General features: G+C 43.9%; 2 protein-coding genes across 5 annotated transcripts in view; one reads left to right on the top strand and one right to left on the bottom strand.

The window, feature by feature from the left end:
• Window positions 1–7,305, bottom strand: part of ASPN (asporin) — an 86,033-nt gene extending 78,728 nt beyond the window's left edge. The window contains exon 1 of the mRNA XM_063940708.1: window positions 7,058–7,305. The gene's annotated coding sequence lies outside the window, so the exon portion shown is untranslated. The remainder of the gene's footprint in view (window positions 1–7,057) is intronic.
• CENPP (centromere protein P) overlaps window positions 1–19,689 on the top strand; it is a 748,246-nt gene that overhangs the window by 422,700 nt on the left and 305,857 nt on the right. The gene's annotated exons all lie outside the window — the stretch shown is intronic.

Below are 19,689 nucleotides of genomic sequence, written 5' to 3'. Positions count from 1 at the left end.
GATGACAAGACTTCATTAATATTTGCATGTTCATATTAATGCATAGCGGGAATCCAATTAGGTACCAGGTTTGCCCCGGGTATTCATGCTCAGAGCTAGTTAATGAAACAGCCTTTTCTCAGCGCGGTAAACACTGGGTTAATGTGCATTAACCCATTGATTCAGCGGAAAAATGCGTAATGAATGGGTTTCCTCATGCGCTAAACCCTGGAGGGTGCCTTGTATCGTAGTCTTTTCCTTGCAGCTCCTGAGACTGTGAGGAAAATTACGCACAGGGTAATCCCCGCTGATTAAATCAGCGGCCGCGGCTAATTAGCCGCTGCGTTTAGGATTCCCTTTTTAGATGGAATTTCTGTAGTAACGATTGTAAAGTTGGCCACATGTAAAGATTAACATACAAACCAGCCAATTAGTTGGGAAATCTGGTAATATACAGCATGGCACAATTCGTTTGCTATAATCCACTTGACTGAAGAACCGTTTTCTGACATTTGGGTGCAAACGGCCAATTGTCGTTTGCTCCCATACAGTATCAGATGTTGGCTGATGATCTAAGTCCTCAAAAAACACACTGAAAATTGTTGCTCCGTTTAGGCGCAAGCAGCTACCAGCGCCAGCATTTCTGATCTCTGCCTCCTGAGGTGGCGAGCAGAAATGTGCGTAAAAGTTACGTGTTTGGGTGCCCAAACTTCATTTTTCATGCCGCGCCCTGAACTTTTGGTCGGGTTTAGCCATTTTACACACCTAAACCTGGCACTGCAGGGTCAGCATGAAAAACAATTGAATAGCAACCTCGATCTCCCAACACTTTAGACAGGAGATTGGGCGCGCATAAACAATTGAATTGCCCCCTTAATGTATGGTTTAAGACTACTAATGCTTATCACTCATTTAGTATAAGTTTGGTAGATAGTCTATAGATTAGTCGTGTATTTGCCAAAATATGTATAATGTGTCCGTACTTGGTGGTGCTTTAGTAATTGCAACAATAATGTGTAACATCATATTTAGGCTGCTAATAGAATTCTGGCAGCAGGCACTTCCTCAGCAGCATGACATACACCGCTGCAGCCTGCCAACAGTTGGAGGCCAATATTTTAATTTATGATAGTTACTAATTATGTCTGATCGATGGCTAATTCAACTATGTGTTTTTGCAACTGGTAGTCTGTTCTGTAGACATAGACGACAGCAATGAATCTACCTTTCCGGAGTGAGCTCCGGCTTCTGTGTATCAGCAGGCTGAGAAGTAGGAAATGCCTAGTCTAACTATATTATCCTCATACACAGAAAAACAAACCAAAGGGATTAGTCTGCTTGCTGGGTTCAGATGAAAGCAATGGAACACAGTCCATATTGCCAAGTTGTTATGGATATTTAAGCACTGACTTGTCTATTTGAACAAAGCATTTTTCAGACAAGGGACTGCTCTAATGTTTGTTCAGCAAGAAGATCTGCATAAACATGGGGGCTGAGGAAGAGTTGAACGCAAGTCAGCTTTGCGGCCGTGTTGTCCACTAGGCACGCTCTGCAGCACATGTGCACACAGCTACAGTGATGCGACTCAGCTGCGCCTCTGCTTGCAGCGTAAAGGGTGTAACTGTGTGGTAACGGGGTGTTTCCATGCAGATTAAGTTTAGTGTTGATGTGTACATGGAACTGCGGGTTGTGCAGAGTTGTGTGTTCTCTTAAATACGCCTGTTCTCAGACGGATATGTTGCACCAAGGATAGGGCTGGTGCAGATGCACACTGATAATGCCATAGCAACTGTGAAACCCCAGTATACAGATTGTGAAATGCATGCAACTTTGAATATTGGTGAATATACTAATTAATTTCCAAGCATGCAGTGTGGGGACCATTACGGCTGGCTTAGATTCTTCTCTACCTGAACCCTCTAACACCTTCTCTTCCTTTGATCCTACAAATGAAGATGAAGTATCTGCACTCTTTTCATCTGCCTACTCTAATACCTCTCCCCTTGACTCTATACCCTCACAAATTAGTAAAGCTCTGTCTACTGTGCTCATCCCAACCTTAACAAAAATCTGTAATCTCTCCCTGTCTACTGGTATCTTTCCTTCTCTATACAAGCATGCAGTGATTACTCCCATTCTGAAAAAACAAAACTCTGACCCGAACACTCTCTCTAACTACCGTCCCATCTCTCAGCTCCCATGCCCCTCCAAGCTACTGGAGAGACTTGCCTACACTCGCCTCACACACTTTCTTAACTCACACAGCCTACTGGACCCACTTCAGTCAGGATTTCGTGCCCAACACTCCACAGAGACAGCACTGACTAAGGTAGTGAATGATTTGGTCACTGCTAAATCTAAAGGACATTTCTCTCTACTTATTCTCCTTGATCTCTCTGCTGCTTTTGACACTGTTGACCACTCTCTTCTCATACAAACACTACAATCCCTAGGTATTCAGGACACAGCCCTTTCTTGGTTCTCATCCTACCTATCTAATCGCTCCTTCAGTGTTCGTTTCTCTGATTCCACCTCTCCTTCGCTACCTCTCTCAGTTGGAGTACCGCAAGGCTCAGTCCTAGGTCCTCTGCTTTTCTCTATCTATACCACATCTCTTGGCAAACTAATCAACTCTTTCGGATTTCAGTACCATCTGTATGCAGATGATACTCAAATCTACCTATCCTCCACTGATTTGTCACCATCTGTATTGGGCCGTGTCACTGAATGCCTTTCTGCCATTTCATCTTGGATGACATCTCGCCACCTCAAACTTAATATTTCCAAAACAGAATTAATTATATTTCCACCTGCCAATAGTAGTTTCCAACCTGATATATCTATCACTGTTGAGAACTCCGCAATCACCCCTACCCCACAAGCTCGCTGCCTAGGTGTCATTCTTGACTCTGAACTGTCCTTTGTTACCCACATTCAATCTGTCTCAAGATCATGTTACATGCATCTAAGAAACATATCCAAAATACGCCCTTATCTTACACAAGACACAGCAAAAACTCTAATCCATGCTCTCATTATCTCCCGCATTGATTATTGTAATAGTCTCCTGACCGGTCTTCCCAAACATAAGCTCTCACCACTACAATCCATTTTGAATGCAGCTGCGAGGCTAATCTTCCTTGCCAGGCGTTCATCGTCTGCAGATCCGCTCTGTCAGTCCCTCCATTGGTTACCGGTATTCTACCGTATTAAATATAAAATACTTTTACTCACATACAAGGCCATTAACCAAACTGCACCAACATACATCTCTTCACTCATCTCAAAATATCTCCCTACCCGACCTCTCCGCTCTGCACAAGACCTACGTCTCTCATCCACACGCATTACTTGTTCACACTCAAAATTACAGGACTTTATCCGGGCTTCACCCACTCTGTGGAATGCCCTCCCACGCACAGTAAGACTCTCCTCTAGTCTCCAAACCTTTAAATGTTCCCTGAAAACTCACCTCTTCAGACAAGCCTATCAAATTCCAGACCCACCCACATAATCTTCAGTGCTTCCCTATCTAATTACATCCTCTGTAGAGTATTCATAACATCACTTATCATGTCTTTCTTTAGTCTCACACCCTCCTGACACTTGGATAACTTTGTGGGGTATCATCATACAACCCATTAAGAACCTAGCAATCTGGTGGACCATTATGCAATAGGTAGCATCTATCCTTGTGTATCTATGCCTATTTTCCTATAGATTGTAAGCTTGCGAGCAGGGCCTTCCTACCTCTATGTCTGTCTGTTTTTACCCAGTTTTGTTCTATTACTGTTGTTCTAATTGTAAAGCGCAACGGAATATGCTGCGCTATATAAGAAACTGTTAATAAATAAATAATAAATAAATACATTAGCACCATAATATCCCTGTATGCAAATCATTAACATTGAAAATATAATTTGATTAATTTCTGCTGTACATTATTGCAGCAAAGCTATGTAATCTCCATCACCTGAGCAAGAGGTTTTCCGCTTTCCCTCTCTTGGGGGTCAGGCCAATTACCTGCGATTTTCTCACAGGTGGCTCACACACTGTGCGATTTTCCTTGCGATATGTACTATAAAGTCCATATCCCAGGAAAATATAGTGCATATCGCAGAGTGTGTATACAGCTTGCGATGCTGATGCGCGGTCCCACGGCATCAACATCGCAAGAAAAAATAGACTGTGCAGGCAGCCCAACATTGGGGTATATTCAATTATGGTCGGATCCATTCCGACATGCATTTGTCGGAATGGATCCGACAACCCTTATTCAATCTCATCTCAATTAAAGTTTTTAAAAGTCGCTTTGAGATGAGGGACCCAGAGGAGGAGGAGGAGGAGGGGGGAAGGGGAGCCGCGGGGAGACCAGCGGGGACAGCCGCGGGCAGACAGAGGAGAGCAGCATTACAGTAGCGCTGCAGGAGGTTGTCTCACAGCCGCCCAACCTCGCGGCAGTGTCCACCTGGCTCCAGCAAGCGTGACCTCACTTGCTGGAGCTGGGTGGACGCTGCCGTGAGCGGCGCGGCTGTGAGACATCCTGCTGCAGCGCTGTGCTGTAGCGCTGATCTCCCCTGTATGCCCTGCGGCTGTCCCCCGTCTCCCCGCGGTCCCCCCCCCCCCCTCCTCTGGGTCCCACATCTCAGTCCGTGAGATGGTCGGAAACGGGGCCAAATCCTGACGAATTTGGCCCCGTTTCACTCAAAAGTACGTGAATCGGCAGCTATACCACCGATTCACGTACTATTCGACAAGTAAAATTCCACGACTTGTCGGAATAAAAACTGATGGGACTGAACAGGTCGAATCACTATTCGACCTTAAAAAGTCGAAAACTGCCGTCTTTTCGACAAACGGCAGTTTTCGACCCTAATTGAATATACCCCATTGACTATATCGGTGCCAGGCTCTGGCCACATCGCATAGTCAATGTTGGGTGCTATGCACATCGCACCGAGTGTACACACCTTTACAGTACTGCCAGATTTGCAGGTATTTGTTAGCAGCCACATGGGTCTGCATACAAAAATACATGATTCTATAGTGAGATAGGGCTACGAAGGGGTTATTTCTGATGCCATTGCTGGCAGTTACATGCCATCGCAACGGCAACTTGCCCCACTCACATGCGGTAGCAAGTTGGTTGGATGTACCCTTTCCCTCGCTTATTAGTCCTCTTGCTACCGCGTGTGATATTCTGCTGGCTTCTAAAGCTCTAGTGACACTCACCCTTTGTATAAGATTGCATGATTTAGTTGACCATTCCGTGTGGTAACTTGCTCTTTTATATGAATTTGTAACCGAAAGTCTGCCAAGGCATAAGTCTATAAAGGCTCCCTATTTATCACTAATGTCAACAGCAACATGAAACGTTGGAAGGCGTGTGCATATATCCTCATTAGTGAGGCTTTATTTTGGACAAACATTACCTAAAAACTTAAGCATTTCTGGAGAGCATCCGCAGTCTGTGACTCCAGAACCATCTCATGCTGCAGAAACTTCCAGCCGCATGTCCCCATGGCACAGGGAGATTGACTTGGCTGTTCATGTTGCTATGTTAGAGCAACAAACTATTTTGATGTACATCTGATACTGACATGTGTTATCTGCCAGCAGAAGAGCATTTTAATCTAGCAACAATTAGATCTCTGACTCATTTGCATAGTGACATGTTATAAACTACTGATAAAGGTAGTAGTATTTCCAAGTTTCCTGGAAATGATTGCAGAACTACATTTGTAAATGTAAGGAATTATACTTGATGTCAATGAAGTTTTGAGAATAGATTTGTCAGTTTCAGAGTGGTATATAATTACATCTTGTAATAGTATGTACTGTCTTTTTTATTCTCTTATATCTTACATCTTAGCTTGTTAGAATGTGTTTTGTAGCTTTTAAATAGAGGGTATAAGGATTTTTTTTTTTTTTAACTTTTACACATGTTGGTACCCATGTTTGAGTGATGCTTTGTTCACTACATACAGATTAGAACAGTCATTGTTTGCATATTAGGGGAAGACTTCACTATAGGCTGATTAAATACTTTGCATGAACCCATCAACCCATAGGCACCAATTGGTAGTCAGCAGTGATTGCTCCAGGACATGAGAATCTATAAAGTTTCTGATTGGTGGCTGCCGTGTGAGAGTTTGCTCCTATGTTAGCAAATAACCATCGGCAAGGACAGTATGTTATCTGACTTCAGAGAAGCATGCCCTATGGAAGTTTCAATTAAAGAATAGTACATGTACTAAAAGTGAGGTATAATAGAAATCATTTTTAACAAATTGCAAATGTACAAAAACCCATAGATTTACTTTATTTGCTGATTGGTTGGTTTGGGTTACTGCTTATTTACTGTACACAGTTTTGCAGTTAGTAAATCACAGATCACCTCAATTCTATATATCCTACATGCATGGCATGCATGGCATAGTTTCCTTACAAGCATGCATAATGTTTCTGCCTCTCCATCATCACAGTGCAAAAGTTGCTTGTACCATTGTGCTTGTATGGTGAATACATATTAGTATATGTGCTGTGAAATCAGTAGCACCTGTTGTCTGGTGTATTAAACTGTAAGAAGTGGATGGCAGGTAAAATAGCAGTTCTCCTAATGCTACACACACACCTTTTTTTACTGCTTAAAGTATTTCTACCTTTTTAGTAGCTATTGTTTTAGTACTTTTCTACCACCAACCATGTTGTTACTGCAAATCTTCATCTGGAAACCTTTGGCTGAGCACCAGTTCTTCAGAACAGGAGCAGTACTCAGGATGTAGTTATGGGAAAATGTAACTGTAGATAGATGACAGCAGTACAGAATAGAACAGTCTATATTTTACCCTAAGTCAGTTCCTCCTAGATGTATAATGTTACACATGTATGCAGAAATGATCTTACTTTACTGGATAGTGACTTTCTTCTCTCAGACTTCTCTTTATTACAGTTCATATTCCTCAATTTCAAATGCACATACAGTATCAAGTGTCACTATCTGCACACAACCTAAAGTTCATTCTTAGCAGCCTAACCCCAATATTATATGCAAGTAACTTGAAAAGGAAGCACGTACCTTGTTAGATTTTGAAAATCCTCCTTATTTGTAATCCACCTGAGAAGGTTATATCCAGTAGCTTATGTTGTACAAGTAGAAAATGAATCGGTATTGTAATCAGGAGCACATTCTAAAATACATGATCCTGTTGGCACTGGGGATGATACTTGAGGAAACTGCTTCTTCAGATTATCCCATCTTAGTACTGAAGACAGATATTAAGAAGACTTGTTACCACTCATGTGTTTTTCATCACTGCCTGTACCAGAGCCAAAATCTATTTAACTCTAGACGTCCACTACAAGGCGATGTAAGACCCAAGGTTGAAAAGTGAGTGGCATCCTGCCATACAGAAAACAGGGATCTCATTCATAGACCTGTCTGCCATCAGCCATACCACTTACATTCTAAGTGATTTTTTTTTTAATTCAATTTGTGTTACTTGTGAAATTTAGACCTGGGTCTAATTAATGCTACTTTCATTTTTTCTCTTCACAAGAATAACACCTTGTTAGTAGGATGAGTGAAATGTTCCCAACTTTTATAAGATGTGGGTTAATTAATCCACAAACTATAAAGTTCACATCTGCAAGATGAAGGTTTTGTGATTCACACATTGTGTTGAAGCATTTGTTTTTTCTTTTAATATATTAAATAAATTATTGGCACGTACATCTTAATAATTAACTCACGGGTTATTTATCAAGCGTTTTCTTTTGATAATATTAGGTAGAAACTGCAGTTTCTACATAATTTTCTGAGTTGTTGCTATGTACTAACAGCCTAATGCAGAAGATTTCACAGAAATCTCTCCTGCATATGGTTAATTAGCACTGCAGATTGCAGTCGCCATATTATGAATGTGGATTACAATCTGACTCTTATGTACCAAACTCTGAGAAGCAAAGCTTATCAGAGTTTGGCCCCATTAGTCAGGGACGTGCGGTGAGCTAAAGGGCTCAGGAGGCTAGCACCAGAGCCAGATGTACTCACAATATATGAGACAAAGGGTACATCTGGGCATTATACACACGTGCAACAGTATAAACTCATGGAAATTTTAAGAGTTTTGATCAGAGATGTGCGGAAAAGATAGACAAGTGAGGCAATGCCTCACCTGCCATAGACTTTTTACTCCAGAATTTTGGCTATAAAAATGACTAGAATAATACAAAGAAGATATATCACTTTTTTTTTTTCATATACTTTATATAGTCAAAACTCTGGCACAAACGTTAGTAATACAGGAAAGGCTCTGCCTCACCTGCCTCACCCCACCGCACGTCACTGCCGTTAGTTCATACCATGCCTCCATAGCCTTAAGGCTATGCAGGCATGCGCACAGTATCTATTCACATTAAGGGGAGAGCTTCGGGGAGGTCCAGTACCTTTGAAAGTTCTAGGAACACCCCCATCAGTGACACGGACAGCCAGCCACACTCCAATTAGTTACAAGGATATCTGTGCATGCCCCCATTGGTGACGCTGACGGCGCCGCACAACCCCCAATAGTGAAGCAGGTAGGCACGCCCCCATTCCCGGCCGGCCATGCCCCCATTCCCGGCCGGCCATGCCCCCTTTCCGGGCGCACACAGCCATACTGCCCCCGCACATCCTACCAGGACTAGTACGATTGGTTCTAAGTATATGTACGAGTTGAATTAATTTATGCAATGATTATGTTACCTTACTTATTGAACCACCCTCTTACACTAACAAAGCCTTCACAGATCATAGGGGGTAATGCCAAGTTGATCGCAGCAGGACATTTTTTAGCAGTTGGGCAAAACCATGTTCACTGCAGGGGAGGCAGATATAACATGTGCAGAGAGAGTTAGATTTGGTTGGGTTATTTTGTTTTTGTGCAGGGTAAATACTGTCTGCTTTATTTTTACACTGCAATTTAGATTGCAGAATGAACACACCACACCCAAATCTAACTCTCTCTGCACAGGTTATATCTGCCTCCCCTGCAGTGCACATGGTTTTGCCCAACTGCTAAAAAATGTCCTGCTGCGATCAACTTGGAATTACCCCCATAGTCAGCTCTGCAGTGTGTCACCCAAACTCACCTATTGTTCATTGAGTTGGTGTCGATTTAGGGTCGGTTTTCAAAATAACACTTCGTAAATCACCAATTTCTATACTTGTCTGTGTAAATAATCAGTAGTTGATTGGATGCTATAAACTGTTCTACAGTCAGTATGTTTGTCGTTTTTCCCATCTGTTTTGCCTTTAAGTAAATAGTTTGTTTGCAAAACCGATGGAAATATGAGCAAAATACCAAAATTGACCTTTAGTAAATATACCCCTATGTCTCCTTACTGGTACTAGGAAGCAGTGACGCTGAGATGGGTGGGGGTGGGGGTACTCTTAACCCAGGCCCAGGGCTATTGGAGGGGCCTGGGTCCCGCTGCCCTCCTCCCTTCCATGTTGCAGGCAAGGGGAGAGGACTGACTGCTGCTGCTTCAGTAGCCTTTACCCCAGCGCAGCACTAGGAAGAGAGGCAGCAGTTAGCCTGTCTCCAATGTGTGGTAGGGAGGCGATCACACCTGCCCCCGCTCCAAATCAAATATATGTGCCGTACATTAAAAGTATTTTCTTCTTATTTTGTAAGGAGTGGGCCTGGCCACACTTCCCCCAGTTGGCCATGCCCCTTCCATTACCTGGGTCTGGCAGAGCTGACGGCACCCCTGCTAGGATGATGCCTGCATCAGAATTTATCAGTGTAGCCATTACCATTAGTCACAGATCTAACCCATCTTTCCTCCAGAAAGGATCAATATGGGAGAACTTCAACAGTAAAATTTAATTCTGGCAGATGAGATGATGTAAACCATATGCTTGGAAAATTGTATGGTAACACTTCCTGATTTGGGGGATCCCAGACATAGTGACTTAGTAGGTTTGTTAGTGGCTACAGTCCCAGACATCATCTTCTTATATGTGGTTATTAGATAGGAGCTCTAGATGAATTCTATAGTTCCTTCGGATATTGGGGGTAATTCAGGCCTGATCGCTAGGCTGTGTTTTCTCACAGCCTGCGATCAGGTCTGAACTGCACATGTGTATGCAAGGCGCAGGCGCGTCGCACGGGTACAAAGCGGATCACCGCTCAGCAATGGGTTTGTGTGACGGATCCGTTCGCACGGGCGATCGCAAGGAGATTGACAGTAAGAAGACGTTTCTGGGTGGCAACTGACCGTTTTCATGGAGGGGTTGGAAAAACGTAGGCATGTCCATGCGTTTGCAGGGAGGGATCCTGACGTCAATTCCGGTCCCGGACAGGCTGATGTGATCGCAGCGGATGAGCAAGTCCTGGGCTGCGCAGAGACTGCACAAAATCAGTTTGTGCAGCCCTGCTACACATGTGTTCGCACACTTGCACAGCTAAAATAAACTCCCATCTGATCGCAGCAGTGCAAAAATCGCTTGCTAGCAATCAGGTCTGAATTAGCCCCATTGTGCTGCATCTACTGTACATTACTTTGAAGCAAAAGAAGTTATGCTGACTAAGCTGTTCTATATGCAATCGCTTCAAGAGGAGTCTAAATGGAGATAGTCAGAAACATTGCCAGCTTCCTATGGAAGTGAGGGATCACCTCTAAATTAGGTTTTCCCATTTGAATTTATAGTGACTATAGTAGGCCACCAAGTTTCCTTTAGACATTTATCTCCATTTCCAACTGAAATGCTCTTTAATGCCAATCCCACTGTTGATCTATAGATATGGATACCCAAAGTAGTGATGAGCGGGTTCGGTTCCTCAGGATCCGAACCCCCCCCCCCCCCCCCCGAACTTCACCCATTTTACACGGTTCCGAGGCAGACTCGAATCTTCCCGCCTTGCTCGGTTAACCCGAGCGCGCCCGAACGTCATCATCCCGCTGTCGGATTCTCGCGAGATTCGTATTCTATATAAGGAGCCGCGCGTCGCTACCATTTTCACTCGTACTTTGGAGATGATAGCGAGAGGAAGTGGCTGTGTTCTCTCAGTTTCTTTGTTCAGTGTGCTGCAAATATCTGTGCTCAGTGTGCTGCAAATATCTGTGCTCAGTGTGCTTGCAAATATCTGTGCTCAGTGTGCTGAAAATATCTGTGCTCAGTGAGCTTGCAAATATCTGTGCTCAGTGTGCTGCAAATATCTGTGCTCAGTGTGCTTGCAAATATCTGTGCTCAGTGTGCTGAAAATATCTGTGCTCAGTGTGCTTGCAAATATCTGTGCTCAGTGTGCTTGCAAATATCTGTGCTCAGTGTGCTGAAAATATCTACGTTCTCTGCCTGAAAAACGCTCCATATCTGTGCTGCATTGTAGTATATAGTAGGAGGACAGTGCAGAATTTTGCTGTGACCACCAGTATATATATAGCAGTACGGTACAGTAGTCCATTGCTCTACCTCTGTGTCGTCAAGTATACTATGCATCCATACCTGTGCTGCATTTTAGTTGTGCGCAGTATATAGTAGGAGGACAGTGCAGAATTTTGCTGTGACCACCAGTATATATATAGCAGTACAGTACAGTAGTCCATTGCTCTACCTCTGTGTCGTCAAGTATACTATGCATCCATACCTGTGCTGCATTTTAGTTGTGCGCAGTATATAGTAGGAGGACAGTGCAGAATTTTGCTGTGACCACCAGTATATATATAGCCGTACGGTACAGTAGTCCATTGCTCTACCTCTGTGTCGTCAAGTATACTATGCATCCACATCTGTGCTGCATTTTAGTTGTGCGCAGTATATAGTAGGAGGACAGTGCAGAATTTTGCTGTGACCACCAGTATATATATATAGCAGTACGGTACAATAGTCCATTGCTCTACCTCTGTGTTGTCAAGTATACTATGCATCTATACCTGTGCTGCATTTTAGTTATGCGCAGTATATAGTAGGAGGACAGTGCAGAATTTTGCTGTGACCACCAGTATATATATAGCAGTACAGTACAGTAGTCCATTGCTCTACCTCTGTGTCGTCAAGTATACTATGCATCCATACCTGTGCTGCATTTTAGTTGTGCGCAGTATATAGTAGGAGGACAGTGCAGAATTTTGCTGACCACCAGTATATACAGGGCCGGCTCTAGGCATGTTCGAATAGAGCGGCCGCGCAGGGCGCCACCCTTAATGGGCGCCGCGCGCTGGCGCCGCCATATTCGAAGCTGGAGCCGGCCCTGTGCAGCATTGGCCCGGCCGTGTGTGCGCTATGCGCGCTGCGCGGCGCCGGTGTTTAACGTCAGACGCCGGCGCCGCAAAGCGTGCATAGCGCACACAAGTGGCCGCCCGCACCTGGACCCGGACCCGCACTCGCCCGGCCGCACTCCCGCACTCGGACAGGCTCAGCAGTACTCCTCCCCCTCTCAGCGCCGCAGGTATTGGGGGGGGGGGGGCACATTTATGGATGGCACTGTGGAGGCATTTATCTGGCACTGTGGGGGCATATCTGGCACCGTGGGGGCATTTTTGGCATACTGGGGGTATTTTTGGCACACTGGGGGCATTTCTGGCACACTGGGGGCGATCTGGCACACTGGGGGCATATCTGGCACTGTGGGGGGCATTTCTGGCACTGTGGGGGCATATCTGGCTCTGTAAGGGCATATCTGGCACTGTGGGGGCATATCTGGCACACTGGGGGCATTTATCTGGCACACTGGGGGCATTTATCTGGCACTGTGGGGGCATATCTGGCACACTGGGCATTTCTGGCACACTGGGGGCATTTCTGCACACTGGGGGCATTTCTGGCACTGTGGGGGGCATATCTGGCTCTGTGGGGGCATTTCTGGCTCTGTGGGGGCATATCTGGCACTGTGGGGGCATATCTGGCACACTGGGGCATTTATCTGGCACACTGGGGGCATTTATCTGGCACACGGGGGGCATTTCTGGTACATTTCTGGCTCTGTGGGGGCATATCTAGCTCTGTGGGGGCATATCTGGCTCTGTGGGGGCATTTATGTATTTGGCACACTGGGGGCATTTCTGGCACAGTGGGGGCATTTCTGGCACAGTGGGGGCATTTATCTGGCACTGTGGGAGCATTTATCTGGCACTGTGGGGTCATTTATCTGGCACTGTGGGGGCATTTATCTGGCACTGTGGGGGCATTTATCTGGCACTGTGGGGGCATTTATCTGGCACTGTGGGGACATTTATCTGGCACTGTGGGGGCATTTATCTGGCACTGTGGGGGCATTTATCTGGCACTGGGGGCATTTATGTAGCACTGTGGGGGCATTTATCTGGCACTGTGGGGGCATTTATCTAGCACTGTGGGGGCTTTTCTGTATCTGGCACTGTGGGGGCTTTTCTGTATCTGGCACTGTGGGGGCATTTATCTGGCACTGTGGGGGCATTTATCTGGCACTGTGGGGGCTTTTCTGTATCTACATATCTCGCACTGTGTGGCCATTTATGTATCTGGCATTGCTGGGGGGCATGTCATGTGTTGCTGGCACTGCTGGGGGGAATGTCATGTGTAGCTGGCACGGCTGGGGAGCATATCATGTAGTGTTCCCGCTAGGCGTCTGTGGCTAGGCAATGTGTCTAACGTGCTCTGCCTGGCGCAAAGTGTCTAACGTGCTCTGCCTGGCGCAAAGTGTCTAACGTGCTCTGCCTGGCGCAAAGTGTCTAACGTGCTCTGCCTGGCGCAAAGTGTCTAACGTGCTCTGCCTGGCGCAAAGTGTCTAGGAGGTTCTACCTGGTGCAGTGTGTATTAACTGCACTACTGTGTGGTGTAATGCGAATTGCCACTATTATGTGGCCACGCACCTTCCCCACGAAGCAACGCCCCTAAATTTTTGCTGCGCGCCTTCGGCGCGCACTGTCTATGCTTTCCCATGTAGGCAGATGAGCAACAAGCATTACAGTATGTACATCATTTTGCCCTCCTAACTTAAAAATGTGCCCTCCCTGCCCTAAAAAGTGAACACTATCGTGTAGCTGGCACTGCTGGGGGGCATATTGTGTGTAGCTGGCACTGCTGGGGGGCATATCATGTCTATCTGGCACTGCACATTGTGTATCTGACACTATACTGGAGACATTGTGTGTAAGGAACACTACTGTGGCTGTTATGTGTAAGGCTGCTAATTGTGTGCGTAGAGGGGGTGTGAAAACATATTTATTTATAGTCTAATAATATGAAGTTATGAGGCCACGCCCACTTTCCAAGAGGCCACGCCCACTTTTTCTGGAGCGCCTCTCGCTAGAAAACTGCAGTGCCACTCCTAGATAGGCCAGGTGTTTGTATCGGCCACTTGGGTCGCTTAGCTTAGTCACACAGCTACCTCATTGCACCTCTTTTTTTCTTTGCATCATGTGCTGTTTGGGGACTATTTTTTTGAAGTGCCATCCTGTCTGACACTGCAGTGCTACTCCTAGATGGGCCAGGTGTTTGTGTCGGCCACTTGGGTCGCTTAGCTTAGTCATCCAGCGACCTCGGTGCAAATTTTAGGACTAAAAATAATATTGTGAGGTGTGAGGTGTTCAGAATAGACTGAAAATGAGTGGAAATTATGGTTATTGAGGTTAATAACACTATGGGATCAAAATGACCCCCAAATTCTATGATTTAAGCTGTTTTTGAGGGTTTTTTGTAAAAAAACACCCGAATCCAAAACACACCCGAATCCGACAAAAAATTTTCAGGGAGGTTTTGCCAAAACGCGTCCGAATCCAAAACACGGGCGCGGAACCGAATCCAAAACCAAAACACAAAACCCGAAAAATTTCCGGTGCACACCACTAACCCAAAGGGAGAGTTATTTTTTTTTTTTTCCTACATATCCCCAGAAGATATTGAAGGATTCCAGTTGTTGTTGCTTCTTATATTCCCTAAATGTTTTTTTTCCTTCCCTGTTCTGGATGTGCAAAAGTCTACTCATGAGGTTTATAATGCAGAAACATTTGTGTTTTATGGGAACTGCTACTATCTGCTTGTGGATGTTTGTTACAGGTTGTGCTGGAGTTACCATTTTTCACACTTCATAAAATGAATTGTGAGCGCGTAGTTTTAAAAGCATCTTTTTGATACAACACATTTATCCTGTAGCAGCTCTTAGTGACCTGATCACTATCTCTTTGGACACTTTTCACTGGATTTGCAAACACTCTCAGTATATTATATTAATAATGATGACTAAGGGCATTTTCTCTCCATATTCCTCCAGCATCACTAAACTTGTAATAACTAAATTATCATGCACTTGGCAGACATTGCAAATGAACTATCTATGGACCTCTGCTGGTTGCACATTGTTCACCTTATTCTGATCAATTACTTTAGCAGCTTCTAAATGGGAACATTTTAACACAATGCTTTTATTTCTTTGCCATGCTGCCTATTTAGAGCCCTAGAATTGGTTTCTCCTTTGTGTAAACTGGTTTTTGCACTCAGCATGCTAGAGGTCAGAAGTGAATGCTCTCTTGCTTGGTGGTTTGGCCGTCCATGTTACCTGTTTTCCTATTGACATCCTTCTCACTTATGGCATAGACCTCTCCATACTTTTTGGCTTGGCCAGAATTAGTCTCTGTGGTCTCCTCCCCAAGTTCACATGTCACACTTTGAGAAATGTGTGCAGATAGGCAAAAAATAAAAATGAATCTTCATCTTGGTATAATGCAACCTTGCTATTTCTAAAACATCCCTACAGGCCATAGTGTAACGGAGAGTTTAAGACTTAGTCTGAAAAAAAAGCAAGGAAATTCCTCTTAAGGTGGCCATACACTAGTGCGACTAGTGCGATGCCCTTAAACTGCCCTGCAGCTTCCCGGGTGGCAGGTTCGCATACGATACATCGTATGCAGTCCTTTTGCATACAATGTATCGTATGCGATCCCAGCCAAGGCTGCCGGAGCCTGCCGCCTCCGAGAAATCTATATTGCAGCCTCTGCGAACCACATGCTCCGATCCGATGAGCCCGGGACCGCGCATCGGATCGGAATGACCTGCGATTTGCCACTTTTCAGCCGATTTCTCAGCCCAGTGCATCGAAATCTTATGAAATCTGCAAAATCACACTAGTGTATGGGCACCTTTAGACTACAGTACATGCAAACACATATAAAATGCTGATTTTATGGCAGTATATACTGATGGAGTCCAAATATTAACAAATGTTGTCAAATAAAAGTTCCAACTGAGTGCACCTTATAATTCCACTTATAGACATCCCTAGTTTATTGTATGCTTCATAGTAGTTCTCTAGTTCACAATTTTCCACATTGTACTGCTACAATTCACATTATGCCCTACATTGTCCCCAGTACATATTATGTCACATTAAATTGTCTTCAGTTCATAATGCCACATTGTAGCCTCTAGTTAATTTTATGCCACATTGTAGTGCCCCCATTTCATATTATGCCATACTGTAGTTCCCAGTTTATACAGTGCAAAATTTTAGTGCCTCAATTTACAGTATATTATGCCTCTTCACGGTGCCCCCAGTTCATAGTATGGCACATTACAGTGCCCCATGTTCATATTATGCCACATTATGGTGTCCCCTGTTTATATTATGCCACACGGTGTGCCTCTAGTACATACTGTACCCTTCGGTTAATATTATGTAACAAGATTATGTATGTTAATACCGCGCTTAGAATGAAAAAGCTGCTCCAATTAAAATATATGTAAAAAGGTGGTATGGGAGCGCTAATGTTCTAATGTTATATGTATACCTGCAAAGTCAAAACAAATATTATTCACAATAATGCTGTATAGCAATAATGTTTACACTCTTTTCAGAGTAGTTTTGTTGGGGTACCGGACGGCCAGTACGGAGGTTGCTAGTGTCCGAGTTTCCGTGTCTTTTGCGGGCTGGAGGTGGAGTCCCTATCTAGCTATCCTTTTCCTACCTTCCCTCCCTGCGCTGCTGGTTACTCGTTCTTGCAGTCGTCCTCCGTTCCTGGCGTGTTCCACACTACCGGAAGTGACCGCTCCGTGACTTCCGGTGTGACGTCAATCCGGTTTCCCAGCATCCAACGTGTTTCGTGACAGGGCACTTCGTCAAGGATGATCATCCTTGACGAAGTGTCCTGTCACGAAACGCGTTGGATGATGGGAAACCGGATTGACGTCACACCGGAAGTCACAGAGCGGTCACTTCCGGTAGTGTAACATTATAATATTATGTAACGTCACAGTGCCCTTCAGTCATTGGAATATCTATAATGAGTGTAATGAGTGCACACAGGCCCCTAAATCCAGAGAGGCCCACACTGAACACCCTGCACCCATTTTTACAATACTTACCTTTCTGGAGTCCCACGGTAGTGAGATTGACCCGGAGCACTTGGGGTGTCATTCAGATGTGATCACTGCGAACGCACACCTACACAGCGAAAACCCACTCCTCCTGTAGGCGGCGACTATCTGATTGCAGGGCTGCAAAAACCGCTGCCTAACGATCAGATCTGGATTACCCCATTGGTTGTGCACAGGTTTCCAAGAAAATAGTGTTGCAGCAATTTTCCTGGCATTTTTGCAAGTGCAGTAGGGAAATCACTGGGAAAATGGCTGCTGCGCCATTTTTTTTTGAGAACTGCACACCACCTAGTGCTTTGAGTCTCTTTCACTGCCACTGCCGGCTAGAGAGGAGAGGGTCTGGACAGAGACTGCACATGGGCCCACTTCTCTCTTAATATGTCCCTGCCTCCAGTTCATACTATACTACAATACGTCACAACATCCAATACACATTTCATTCAAAGAAAATAGAATTTCATTACATTTAGGACTGTCAAAGGGTAAGACCCAGTTGCCTAGCAGGAATTTTTAAGATCTGGCAGGCATCTATATGACATCTGTCCAGGGCCCCTAAGCCTCTGGGTCCCATTGCAATGGCAGCCCCTTGCACCTACTATAGGTACGCCAGGGCCAAGATGCTAGCTTAAATCCAACTGATAAACATATTATACATCTAACTAGCAAGTTTCGTTATGCTCTCACCACTGTTCTGTATAAAGATCTTAACAAGTACAGTTTATTTGTGCAATTCACAAAACAAACAACAAACAAAAAAAATATTATAAAGTAATAAATTATTGGGTTGATCCATTAGAAACAATAAACTGCCCCAAATCAAGGATAAAACAATATATGGCAGCAAGACAACAGAGCTCAGTATTTTATAGTGCGTGTTCCTGTTTCTAATATGCTGTAAAATATATTAAATGTTTGTATATTTTACTTAACTATATTTACATGAAACTCTGAAGTGTTAAATGTTATTATAATTTGCAACTTATATAGAACTTTCTAAATAGGTCTCATGACCTTAAGTTTGTAAATCCTGCCTAAAAATAAATACCTATCATCATCATGCCATTTACTCAGATGTCTTATCCAACTGTTGGTGCTTATTTGTAGAACAAGGATTCATTCATTATTTTTGTGGTGCTGTCCAAATATGTGCCAGTTCTTATTGTCTTACACAATTAAATATATGCAGACAAAGACTTTTATTAAGATTCATGTTTTTGATTTGACAAAAGAGCAAATCTTCACCTCAGAAATTCCAAACAAAAGTTGTTGTTGTTGTTGTTGTTGTTGTTGTTGTTGTTGTTGTTGTTGTTGTTTTTTTAATCAAAACCCAAAAGTGGGTATGGTATGGTATGCTGATATTCAGAATGTCGACATGCACTGTTGACATTTGCATACTGTTGACATTGTACATGTTGGCATGTCAACATAATATTTTTTCTAGCCCTAACAGCGGACTAAACCTAGACCATCAACTTAATGACCATGGTCACTGTCGATATACTGTAATGACCATGTTGACATACGGATGTGTCCTCTTACATCTTTGCTCCATGCGCTACAAGTTGCGTTACACATAACGCGTGAGTGATGTGTGACTCGGTAGCACCAAGCACCTTTTTTGTGTTTTTTCGCCACGAAAATGCGTCATAGACACACAATAATATAATAGGATGCACAAGCAGCTTCTGCTGATTTAAATGATATGCAGCATGCTATATTCTGTATGTGACTGCGAACGTATTTGCATACAAAATGCTATGTTATAGTGTTTTCATGGAAAACACTGTAACATAGCATTTCAGATGCAGATAGAGCCGTAATTACATATAGAATATAGGCATGCTGCATATCATTTTAATCAGCAGAAGCTGCTATTACATTACTGTGCATCTAAGACGCATTGTCTTGAAAAAAAAATGCAAAAAAGATGGTCTGCACTACCGAGTCCCGCCACGGCATGGCACAACTTCAAAGGCTGTTTAGGGTAACTGCAGCAAGGATGTAAGAGGACACATCTGTACTTGTGTAGACATGCTGAATACCCACCAAGCAATGTCTGAACTCACAACAAGCACACTGGGCAGTCTTCTCATTTCATCTTCTGTAGACTGTGTCCTGTCAAAGATCAGAGTTTTGCTTCTGTGTCTGCCATCTATTTAAATATTCTGTCAACCAAATCCTTTGTAAAGTCACTTTGGATTAAACTGCTCTCTTGTACCCAGAACGGCAACTTGCTAGGCATGCAGGAATACATAAAACCTTGTAATTTCTTACTCTTAGTTATTGGTTACTGGGTCTTTGGAAAGACATTGCAAATTATGTTACAGCTTTGTTCCACCTTTGCACAAAAATATATTTTCTCTGACGTCCTAGTG

This window comes from Pseudophryne corroboree, chromosome 9 (genome assembly GCF_028390025.1).
Source record: "Pseudophryne corroboree isolate aPseCor3 chromosome 9, aPseCor3.hap2, whole genome shotgun sequence".
NCBI classification, from domain to species: Eukaryota; Metazoa; Chordata; class Amphibia; order Anura; family Myobatrachidae; genus Pseudophryne; species Pseudophryne corroboree.
The sequence above is the reverse complement of the archived record's forward strand: the minus strand, read 5'-3'. Positions and strand labels throughout refer to the sequence as shown.